This window comes from Suncus etruscus, chromosome 5, assembly GCF_024139225.1.
Source record: "Suncus etruscus isolate mSunEtr1 chromosome 5, mSunEtr1.pri.cur, whole genome shotgun sequence".
Lineage (NCBI taxonomy): Eukaryota > Metazoa > Chordata > Mammalia > Eulipotyphla > Soricidae > Suncus > Suncus etruscus.
The window spans coordinates 137,479,092-137,490,783 of NC_064852.1; the positions used below are offsets into that span (position 1 = coordinate 137,479,092).

The window sequence follows — 11,692 nt, forward strand, 5'->3', positions numbered from 1 at the left end:
TGTTGAAATCTCCCACAATTATTGTGTCATTAATGATATCTTTTTTCAGATTTGTCAACAATTGTATTAAATACTTTACTGGTTCCTCATTTCGTGCATATATGTTTAGGAGAGTATTTCTTCCTGCTGTACATATTCCTTGATTAGTACACAATGTCATCTTTGACCCTTACAACTCTCTGAGTATAAAGTTTGTGTCATCTGATGTTAGTATGGCCACTCCAGCTTTTTTAAGGGTGTTGTTTGCTTGGATGATTATCTTCCAGCCTTTGGTTTTGAGTCTATGTTTGTTCTGATTGTTTTGGTGTGTTTCTTGTAGGCAGCAGAAGGTTGGATTCAGTTTTTTGATCCATTTTACTGGCTAAAAATCTTAAATGTCTATATTTATAGTAAAGTACATATTGTTTACATTAAAAGCCTTATATTAAGTGCACATGCACATAGTATGCAGTGAAGTACACTTAATAATGAATGCACATTAATATTTGTGCTAGAGTACTCATAACATAAAATTTATTATTCTAACCATATAAACATATATAGTATAGCATATATATAGTATTAAGTTCATTTACATTGTTATTCAACCATCACCATTAACCTTTTAAGAATGTTTTACATTTTTTCTTTTGAAACTATGGGCCCTTTAGACAATTATTCTCTATGTCTGTTGCTCTTCAACTCTTGACAACTATTCTGTATATATAAATATACTTATTAAAAGTACATCACCTACATAAGTATAATTAATCAGTATTTATGTTTTGAGATTATTTTGAGAATAGTATTTAGAAACTAGAAAAATACTTTGAGACTTGCTTCTTCCATTAATATAATTTACTTAAATTTCATTTATTTTGTACCATAATGCTCTTGATTTGAAGTCACAGTAGTGTCCAAGATCTATTCCACCTCTGCACTTAAAAGTGACCTTTGGCAGTATTACAGGAAAAGTACCTAGAATCAAACCAATGTTGGCCTTAGGTAAAAGGTTAAGGTTAAAAGACCTCTCTCTCTCTCTCTTTCTCTCTTTATTTTCTCTTTCTATGTCTATTTCTCTCTGTCTCTAGAAAGTCCTTCCTTTTTAAAGACAAGTACTATTATTTTGTATGCATATGCCAGATTTTGTTTATCTATGTATCTCCTGGTTGATGTCTGGATTCTCTCTAGCTTTTGGCTATAGTGAATTGTGCCCTTGTAAACCTGGGTTTCATAGCAGCTCTCAATCTTCATGTCTTAAAATCTTGCAGGATATATCCAGATCTAGTATTGCTGATTAATATGGTGATTTTGCTTTTAGTTTGTCAAATAACTACTATTCATTGTGGTTGTGCCATTTTACATTTCCGACATATTGCATAGTTTTTCCTATCTGCATCCTCATAAAACTTTTTCTTTTTAGAAATGTATATGATTTTTATTTATGGGCATGAAGTGGTTTCTCATTGTGGTTTTATTGGAATTTCCTCTAAAATTAGTGATATTTAGTGTGTTTTCTCTCTCATTTTTTTTTGTACATCTTATTTAGAGAAATATCTCTCTCATATGTGTACTTTTCAATCAAGTTGTCTGGTGTTTTTAAGTGGTAGGAAAACTATTCATGTAACTAATTCAATATACCCTTTTTATAAATTAGATTCAAATTGGGCATGTCGCTCAATAGTAGAACACTTTTCTTGCCTGTATAAGACTCTGTATTTGATCTCTATCACCCAAACAAGCTTTGACTAGAGTAAGTTAAATTCAAGATATGGTTTCGCTATAATTTGGAGAATTAGAATATAATGGAATTAGAATATTATGATTTATTACTAAATGATCAGTGCTTTGACAACATACATTTAAATAATAGAAAACATACACAATATTTAAGTAGGAGAGAAAATATTTAAGATTTTTAATTAGGAGAGACAACCTGCAGAAACCACTGAATTGTTCTTTGGGCAAAATTGTCATGTTCATTTAGTAGGTACAGTAAAAACCTGGGAAGTGAATGACTCATTCTATGATGGCTGCATTACAAAAGAAACTTTGCCCTCACCTTATTACCAATAGTAATCCTGAAACCCAACAGTTCAGCTTGGTATGTGCACTTCAAAGAAGTCAGGCAGGGCTGACTTCTTGGTTGCTAGGCTTGTAGAAACAATCTCAGACCATTTTTTTTACAGAGCAGCTGGCTGTGACCCTCCATGTTTTAGCTCCACCTCTGGAATTCCTCCTCTAGCTATGGAAGTTATGGCCAACCCCCTTGATGCTAAACTCTAGTAGAGTTTAAATTTTGACTGCCACTGTTTGCTGCTGTGGTTTCCTAGACGTGCCCTACTCACCTTTTCCTGGCCCCAACTTGTTCTATAACATGTTTCTGCTGCCCACCCTGCTTATGGTCTCCTGGCTTCAGCACCCCCTACAGCAGTCCTTGTGAATCCTGCCATCATCTATCCTGAGCTCAGGTCCCAAGTCACGGTGGACTTGTTGCAGCAGGTACAGTTGTGAGCTGGGCCGTGCTCCAAAGACTGGTCGTAGGCAGTGCTGCTTACTGTTTAAGATTAAATGAGGCTGGGGCTGATGCTGATGAAATTGTTTAGAAATCTGGACTTGGTGCCTCTCTGTAGTGGGTCTAGGCTACCATCATTAGAAGGCTTGGAGGTACTTGCCTTTCAAGTCTGGGCGGATGCACATTTGCAGAGATGCCCTAAGGAGTTTCTACTTTAAACACATGCAGGGCAAATTCCGTTTTGAAAACTCCAAGAGGTTCTTTATTTTGCAAACATTATGGAAGGCCTTTCAGTGATGCACAGACAGGTTGTATTTTTTTATTTTCATTTTTTTTTACCACATGCAAATTATATGGGGTATTTTATATCCCTTTACCCTACACTTCAATGTTTCCATCAAGCTTTCTTTTCTTTAATCAACACACACTTCTTGAGCCCAGAGCTTGTATAAGGCAGTGAGTTAGGAAACAGAAAGCAGGGATCTTGTGAATAAGATTACAGACTTTGGCAGCATATACTCTTACATTGCATCTCAACTCTGTGGCTCACTAATGGAACCCAGGGCAAGTGCCTTGACCCCATTAGGACTAGTTTACCTCATTTGTAAAATTGTGAGCATGATAGTGTGCTTCATAACATGGTACAACACAGTCAGGATTATCTGATATAGATGTATGTAAACTGCTTAGCAGTGAGTAGAAATTAAATAAATGGTTGAAATTATAATACCACTCTTGTTTTTGAATTGAGAGGTGAGATAAAAGGTTTTTATCCTCAAGAAAACATTAGCCACTATGGAGACAGCCTGTCATTTATTATATGACAATATAGGGGTTATGAGGAAGTTTTGAGATAGAAGTTCTTTGGGAGAGAGGGTTAATAAATTCTGCCTGGAATTTCTATATAAAAATTCTGTTGATGGCATCTTAAAGAGCTTTTCTTCACCTGGAACATAACAAATAAAATTATTTTTTTAAACTTTGAATTTTGCAATTTTTAATGCATTTCTTAAAATGTCTCCTTTGTGTATAACATCCTTTTTTCCTTCTAACGTCCAAATTTTATCACTCTTCTAATCTTTCAAGACCTGCTCAAATGTCAAATATTCCTGATTCCTTCTCTGATGACTGAATAAATTAAATATTACTTGAAAGTATATTTGAATGTTGAGGTCTGAAAATCATTTTTCTTACACAGAAATTTATTTTGGCAAGAGAATTGCTGTAATAGAATATAACCTGTATTAACATGAGTGCCATCAATCATATTCTGAGATGAGTATGATAAACATTTCCATTTTTGATCCAATTAAAGCTAGTGAAGCTGGGGGTGGGGAGAAACCATATGGGCTCCTTTTCTTTTTATAAGCAGTATAAATTTTCAAGGCATAACTACCCAACTGATTCAGAGACAATAATATTCCAGTAGAGTTTGGATACAATCTGCTGATATAATATAAAGGTCTTAGAACAATAAACAAAACCCATAATCTAGGGGACTGATGGCATCAGGATAATTAGATCCATCAGTACATTTAGTAATAACCAAATGAAAGAAAACCACAACTCAGAAAGCTAGAGATATATTGCTTGTTCTTTTTTACTAAATAGCTTCAAGTAGAAAATATTCAGTGATAATGAAAATAATCAGTAAAGATTACTGCATAAATAACCAAGGCAAATTATACCTATAATAATCCCAGAAAAATAAAACCTGGGAGGCAATACACAATATACACCCAAATTCTGTTTCCCACGAAGGATTTCCCAAGTCAGATATAATATTAAAATTGGAACAAAAGCATAGCAGATAGGGCACTTGCCTTGCACAGGACCAACCTGAGTTCAATCTTTGGCATCTTTGACCTCTCATATAGTCTCCCAAGCCCACCAGAAGCGATTCCTGAGTTTATTGAGTTTATTAGCCAGGATTACCCCCTGACCACCATTGAATGTATCCCTTCTTCCTCCCAAAACAATCTAATATCAGACACAACAGAGATAGGTCAATCTGGAAGATAAGAAAAGAAAAACATACACTAAAAAAGACCAGAAACTATAGAAACTGTGTTTAACAGCAGGGAAGAAAATATGGAAAGGGAGTAGAGAAGGGTTGAGTGAAAATAGCCATAAAATGTGATGTGACATTTTTGCATTGATAGAAAGAATGGAAATTTTAAATTATTTTATTAAATTGTGATCTATAAACATCAAGTAGCCAAAGAGTAAACTTGGGATCATAATACTGGTCTAGTATTGTCTTTTCAGACATCTACCACTGACCAGCCTCCAAATTCCCACACATGGACCTATGGTTATTGTACTTTAGGGGTCTGTATGTATCTTTAGTGGCTGACTGCAGTTTTTTTAAAAAAATTGTGATCTATAAAATTGTGATCTATAGACATATCTTATGTGTTTCATCCATATTATGTTCAAAATATTTTTAATTAGATTTGAGTAAGAAGCTCAAATGTTCTTTTCATTGGGAAATCAGAACCTTTGGATATACGCTAGGCAGATGCTTTCCTCAAAGCATCTTTCAGTCTTCACTTTATTAATTCACAGGTCACCTTATCTGTATTTTCTGGCTACCTTAGATATTGCTCCCTACTTGCTACTCTTGCCCTTTCCTATTTGAATTCCTCTCCAGCACCTGGAACTTCAGTATAGTACACAATTTATTCAGTCATGAAAGCTCTGGGAACATTTTTTGGCTTAGTTTACTTTTGGGGCTTATTATTTTGGCTTAGTTCATTGTCTTGGAAGTGGGTTTTTAAATTTTACTTTGTTCAGTGTATATAATATCAGATAGCATACACTCTATACATTTATTAGTATATTTGGAGATATGGTGTTTACATCTTTGCACATTATGTCTGAGACAATATAAAACAAATCTTCCCTTTTGGGACAGTTTTTCAATCTCCAATTTGCTATCAACTCCCAAACATAGCACCTTTGCTCTCTCTTTTGCATCACATAGTTTAGAAACATGAGCAACCTTCTAACCAAACAGAAATCTTATTGAAAGAAATGCATATACAACCAAAATCTTAATTAATTAATAATGTGTAAGACCCTGTGTCACAATTTTTATATGCATTCAATCTGTTTTACAAAAGAGAAATTTATATGCTAGCGGATAAAATCAGCTGTCTAAACTAAATAAAAGAAGACCTAAGACTTAATATTTAAGATATAAGTTTTATAAGACTTACCGGCTCTTTTTTTTTTTTTTTTTAAACTTTTTTTTTTTTTTGGGGGGCCACACCCGGTAACGCTCAGGGGTTACTCCTGGCTATGCGCTCAGAAGTCGCTCCTGGCTTGGGGGACCATATGGGACGCCGGGGGATCGAACCGCGGTCCGTCTCCTAGGCTAGCGCAGGTAAGGCAGGCACCTTACCTCCAGCGCCACCGCCCGGCCCCGACTTACCGGCTCTTAAAGCTGTGCTCTTAACCCCCTTTGTGTCTGAGAACTTTTCAAGACAAAACAAGTATTTTTTGTGTCAAAAGATGAATTAGAACTGCTCTATAAAATCAAGGCTTTATACATCCTAAATCTCTTATCTAATAAGAAGCAAAGTAACTGCCCTAAGAATGAAAGAAAAATCTTTCAGAAGTTTAGTTATCTACACCTTGTTCTTAAAATCAGAAATAATATTCGAGTCAAGAAATTGAAAATAATCACCAAACTTGTTTTCTAGGGAAATGGGCAGTAATAGGAACACATGTAGCTTATACTACTATACAATTTTAGACCATTGAACATTTCCTTTCTCATTAGTGTCCTTGCAGAATGGGCAGGTCTTCTCTATAGATGGGTAGATTGCAGTGTATATTTGACAGTTATTTGACAGTCTGATGGGTGCTTTTTACCAGATAACAAAATATGTCCAATGCCATGTCCCTACATACTCTTCAAAAGGTAAAAGACTTAGAAAATATCCCCCTATTTTCTTGCTACTCTACATAAGTACTTTTTATAGCAAAGTTGCATTTCTCTGATGGGTCTCATTGTCAATGAAGAAAAACAGGGAGAATCCAAGAGTGCCTGTCTGTGGTCATTGCCTATAAATCCGGAGTATGTGCACCACAATCCATTGCCTCCTAATAGGAATTTCAGCCTCTGTTCATACTTGCTTTTGAAATTCAACCCCAGTTAACATAGCTCCTATTACCCAAAAGAAAAAATGTTGTACCATTACTTCTTTCATTTAAGAGTGGTCTTGGACGCTGTGGGATAATTAACAAAAAAGAAACCCAGATAAATGGACATTCAGGACACTGTTTTGGCATTATTTACAAACTTGACTCAGGTACATCCCAATGGAAGTTTAATGCTGAAACAATCACTTCTGAGAGCTCTTTATTTCTTCATCCCTGGTTTTCTCAGCATGGCCTATGCGAACTATGATTTTCTTCCTATCATCTTCTTGCTGGACCTTTAGACAGTGCAAGCTATCAGTTTCTGAAATATTGCTATTTCTTCAACTTACTTTCTGTGAAAGTAAGTAAAAGAATTATTTGTTGGTATTCTCTAAAGACCTCTTTCTGTTTGTTTGGTTGCTCCATTAGTTAAAGGATTTTTCGCTCTAACAAGGGTCTTCAAACTACGGCCCGCAGGCCACATATTGTATTTATTCCCATTTTGTTTCTTCACTTCTAAATAAGATATATGCAGTGTGCATAGAAATTTGTTCATAATTTTTGTTTTTACTATAATCTGGCCCTGCAACAGTCTGAAGGACAGTGAACTGGCCCCTGTTTAAAAAGTTTGAGGACCCCTGCAAGAATCACCTGACCATAAGATACACATAGTTTTTAGATGAGAAAAACAAGAAAAATCTAAAAAACAAAAAGTTATACTAAAATAGCTAATAAACTATAACAGAATAGTATTTCAACCACTATAAGTGAACTGCAGTCAAGTGACATTAAGAATCTTTATGACTGTCATTAACAAATGGAGAGAGTTTAAGTTTCAAGTACTCTTCTGGGAACTCCTCAGCTCCAGAGGGCATTTGCCCCATAAGACATAAAGACATTTTTCCCATATTTGGGGGGAAAAGTATGTCTTATAGTATAAAAAATATGGTAGTTGGTAGGATGTCGTTTTGAAATTTGTCATGATGTGTTTTCAAATATCTCTTATTCACCATGGTGCAGGTATATGTAACACCAGTCTGGAAATACAGGCACCGTTTTGTGATTTGGCATGTCAGATACCAGCCTTCACCTGAGTAGCCGGAGATGCTGAAACCCCATTAGGCCTGACAAAACCATTGCAGTTATTGTTCCGAATATTTTGTTTTATGCAAACAAGTGGCACACTTTAGATGGCACTAAGATACTGACCCACTTGTAAATGGAATTTCAGAAAACTTGTTCTTCTTTTGCAAACTATTTGAGTCTATGCAGTTATTCCCATTTTAATGGGACAAGTAAAAATAGAGCAAGGGAGAGGGCTTATTAACTTTTTATTTCTTAAAATGAAATAATATTGTGCCATTATTGCATAGCACACGGCTACTGTCAAATGCAGGTCCAATGTGAAGTCTATCCTGGTAATACTGAGACCACCAAACCAGGCTAGATATAATTTAGAGGCAACATGGAAATCAACATTTTGCATCCACTGTAATGCTACAAGACATTAAACAAATTCTCTGCCTTCACATATCTGGAACACTCATGAATTCATTCGTTGGTAAAGGAGCTGATTGATTTCAATAGTCACCTTTTTTTGTGATGAACAGGAAAAATAAAATTATAAAAAAGATGTCTTTTCCAAGAGAAATATTTTTACACACAGTCTAAGTAGGTTTCCTCATGAAAATTTTCCTAAATTTGGAATTTCTCTATCGTGGCTGTGTTTGAAGATTGCCGCTGAGTTCGAAATTTGTTTTTTGCCCTCGCTCAGCTGCCCCGCACACTGAGATCATGAGACGTCCTGCTCATTGGGAAGGAAAAGTAAATACTGGACTGCTCTAACTGAGGTCATAGTTTCTCTATGTCTAGACACCACTAGTAAGTGGTGCCTTCTGGACCTGCAGTGCTTTTCATGGATTTATAAATGTATGAATTGCTTTGTATTTGGTTTTAGAAAACATACAGTACTTCCAGTCAAGTTTCCAAATTGTATTTAGTGGATCTTTTCTTTACATCTCCGCTCAAGCTAATAAATTTTTCATATACATTTTTCACCTGGCACAATTGATTCTACATAACGGATAGTGGACGGTATGATTTTTTTCATACATTTTTTTATACTTTCAAATTCACCAGACATAAGCTTTGTATTTTTTGTAAAATAACTACACCTCTGATTTCTTTGGTGCTGTATCGTTCTTAATTGCTTTAAGCATAAGCGAAAGCAAGGACAAAAAATAGAAGGATCTATTAAAAGTAGCTAGTACCTGTTTATACCTGTTTGTTGTAGAAAAAAGGATGGAAATTATTTTCTTTTTTTTTTTTACACCATTTTGTCTTTTTATGGATTGACTGCTTTAGCTTTTGTTCTTTTTCTCCCCTTCCCTGGCCTTACTATGTCATAGTATATAAGAAAAGTGAAGTCTGAGGAAAGGCACACTCATGTACATATGTTGTTAAAGAGAGATAGTTCGGGGAAAAACGTGTTTCTGAAAGGCCTGACCTCTTCTACAAACTGACTTTCAAATTCTATACAATTACTTCCTTAAATGCACCAAATAATCATGAATGCAGATCTTATTTGTACTGTTAAAACAAAAAATGTATCGCTTGCTATGCCAATGTCTAAATAAAATTTAAGCACTGATTTAAGCCCGATAGAGAAAAGTGTGTGCTTTAAAAGTGCCCTATAGGTCCCTGTGACTATTTCAGAATATGAAACATTTTTTAAGCTTTAAATAATTTTCTGAGGATAGGCAGTGCCATCTATCTAAGTTATTCATATTATTATTTAGAGAAATATAGCAAAATACATTTTCTTCCAAAACAGTCTTTTTCTGTTGTGTTAGTTTATCTTTCTAAGTTGAAGAGAAAATGATAGGTGAATAAACAAAACTATTTTGTTTATTACTCTATATAATACTCTCTTTAAAGTTACTGTCAAAAATGTTTTCTTTTTCTACAGCTAGTGGCATTGTGTAAAAAGATTGCTTTGTTGGTTCTGCCTTAGGGAACAATAAAATTACACTGGTGCCACTACTATAAAGTACTAATATCAAATTTTAATATTATTTGATTAACCAAACATGAATAAAAAGTACTACAAAAGCCTAAATTTTAGAAAAACAAGCCCTAGTAGTAAAGTTAAAATTTTTAATTTGTCTTTGTTCTTATTTAATACAGTAACTTTTGCTTCTTGAAAGTATCAGGAGGGACATATTGAGGGCCCATGTGCTGTTTTATTTACTGTTTTCATGAGACTCAAGCTTTTGATTTAAGTCTATCCCTACTTTCAATTTTTTTGTTCTCACTTATTTGCTCTTCATTTTGTCATCTTATGAAGTCTGATAGTATCCTTTTCTTTTATTTAAATAACCTCAGGGTTTCCAATGACATTTCAATGATGGTACTGGTCAGATTTTTTTAGAGAGAGTTATTTCTATATCCCCTTTTTCGCGGAGTTTTCAAAAAGCAGAGACCTCCAAGACTTTGCCTAGTATGTGAATTAATGTGTGTGAATATATGTGTGAATTATATGTAAATTAATCAATTAACATGTAGTTAAGAAATATTTCATAGCTAGTTACTATTTCTAAAATAATTTAGCTACCTAAGTTTTATAAAATTAATTATTGTTAGAACAAAGGTTTGAACATTTTTAATTGCCGTAACACATGTATTAATGTACGAGAATGAGGCAGAAAATATGTTTTTCCCAGCAACTGACTTTGCCTCAAAAAAATTTTTTTTTTTTTTTTTTAGGATTAGCTAGTTGAAGTAAGAGGTAAGGACAGAACAGCACAACTGAAAAATAACAGTTACTGAGTATTAAGGAATCCAGCTCTGCTAAATGTAGAGCTTTTGTTATACTAACACAAATTAAACAAAAAAAAATTTTGAGCAAGCGCTGAATTGTTCTAAATAATTTCAATAAAGAAAATTTATAGTGGCTAAAAAATATGAGAAAGGCAAAAAGAAAACAGGTTTTTGACATAAATAAAGTTATTTTTGCTAGGAGAATTAAAATAAACATTTATAAATAATTGTGTGACAAGACTTTAATATTATAATTTTTCCTTTTACTCTCACAAAATCTTCATTATGCATGAGTTTATTGTACATCTATCTGTATTTTGAAGATGGAAATGGAATCATAGAAAACTTTCAAGATTGGCTTAATACAGGTTTTATATTAATCAATCTAAGATTTAAGTTTAGAGGCTACATGGAACTATGTAATGCTTTAAATACTAAAATAATGTGGGAAATAAATAAGAATGATATTAACAGATTAAATTATAAAAATGTTGAAGTCTGTTAGTAGAAATAAAACAAAATAAAATTACAGTGAGAAAATATTTATGGGATAAAGTTAATTCATCAAAAAAAGCTAGTAAAATTTTATAAAGAAGCATCAAACATTAATATGGTTTTTAAAAAGATGAAAGACAGTTGATAATTTGTAAGTAAACATATGGGAAAAATACAAGCTCACTGGTTATTGATGTAATGCGAATCTGAAAAATAAGAAAGGTATCTTTATTATAGTTAGTCAAAGTGAAAAGTCACATCTTAACCTCATGTAAATAGAGATATTCATTAAATATCATGCATTTATTCTATGATATTAGCAATTTAAGTTGAACAAGTGTTTCAGGGTAAAAATACTACTTTCTATTTCAAAAGTCATAAATATGTACATTACTATTTAAAGTAGTATCACTGGGATTTATCACAAAGAAATAACTGAAAAGGCACAATTTGTCATATGGATAAAATTGCTACAGCAGAGAAAATAAATACTGCCCAATTTTAAAAGCAGTAATATTTACAAGCTTCAAATATTTCTTTGAATTATTCTAATTGTATTAGAATTAAAAAAATATGAGCCAGGTACATAGAGTAATGGTTCCTTACTTAATATTTTTAATAATATTATATTCCAATAAATTTACAAAAATTTATTTTCTTCAGTTATAAACTAGGTACATTATATGCTATTATTTTAATAATATTTTTATAATTAAAGAGAAATATATAAAATAG

At 33.3% G+C, this 11,692-nt stretch overlaps 1 non-coding gene across 1 annotated transcript; it reads left to right on the top strand.

The window, feature by feature from the left end:
• Positions 1-4,656: 4,656 nt before the first annotated feature.
• Positions 4,657-4,801, top strand: LOC126009963 (small nucleolar RNA SNORA23). Its single transcript, XR_007496113.1, has one exon. It is a non-coding gene; the product is annotated as a small nucleolar RNA SNORA23 (small nucleolar RNA).
• The last annotated feature ends 6,891 nt before the right edge of the window (positions 4,802-11,692 follow it).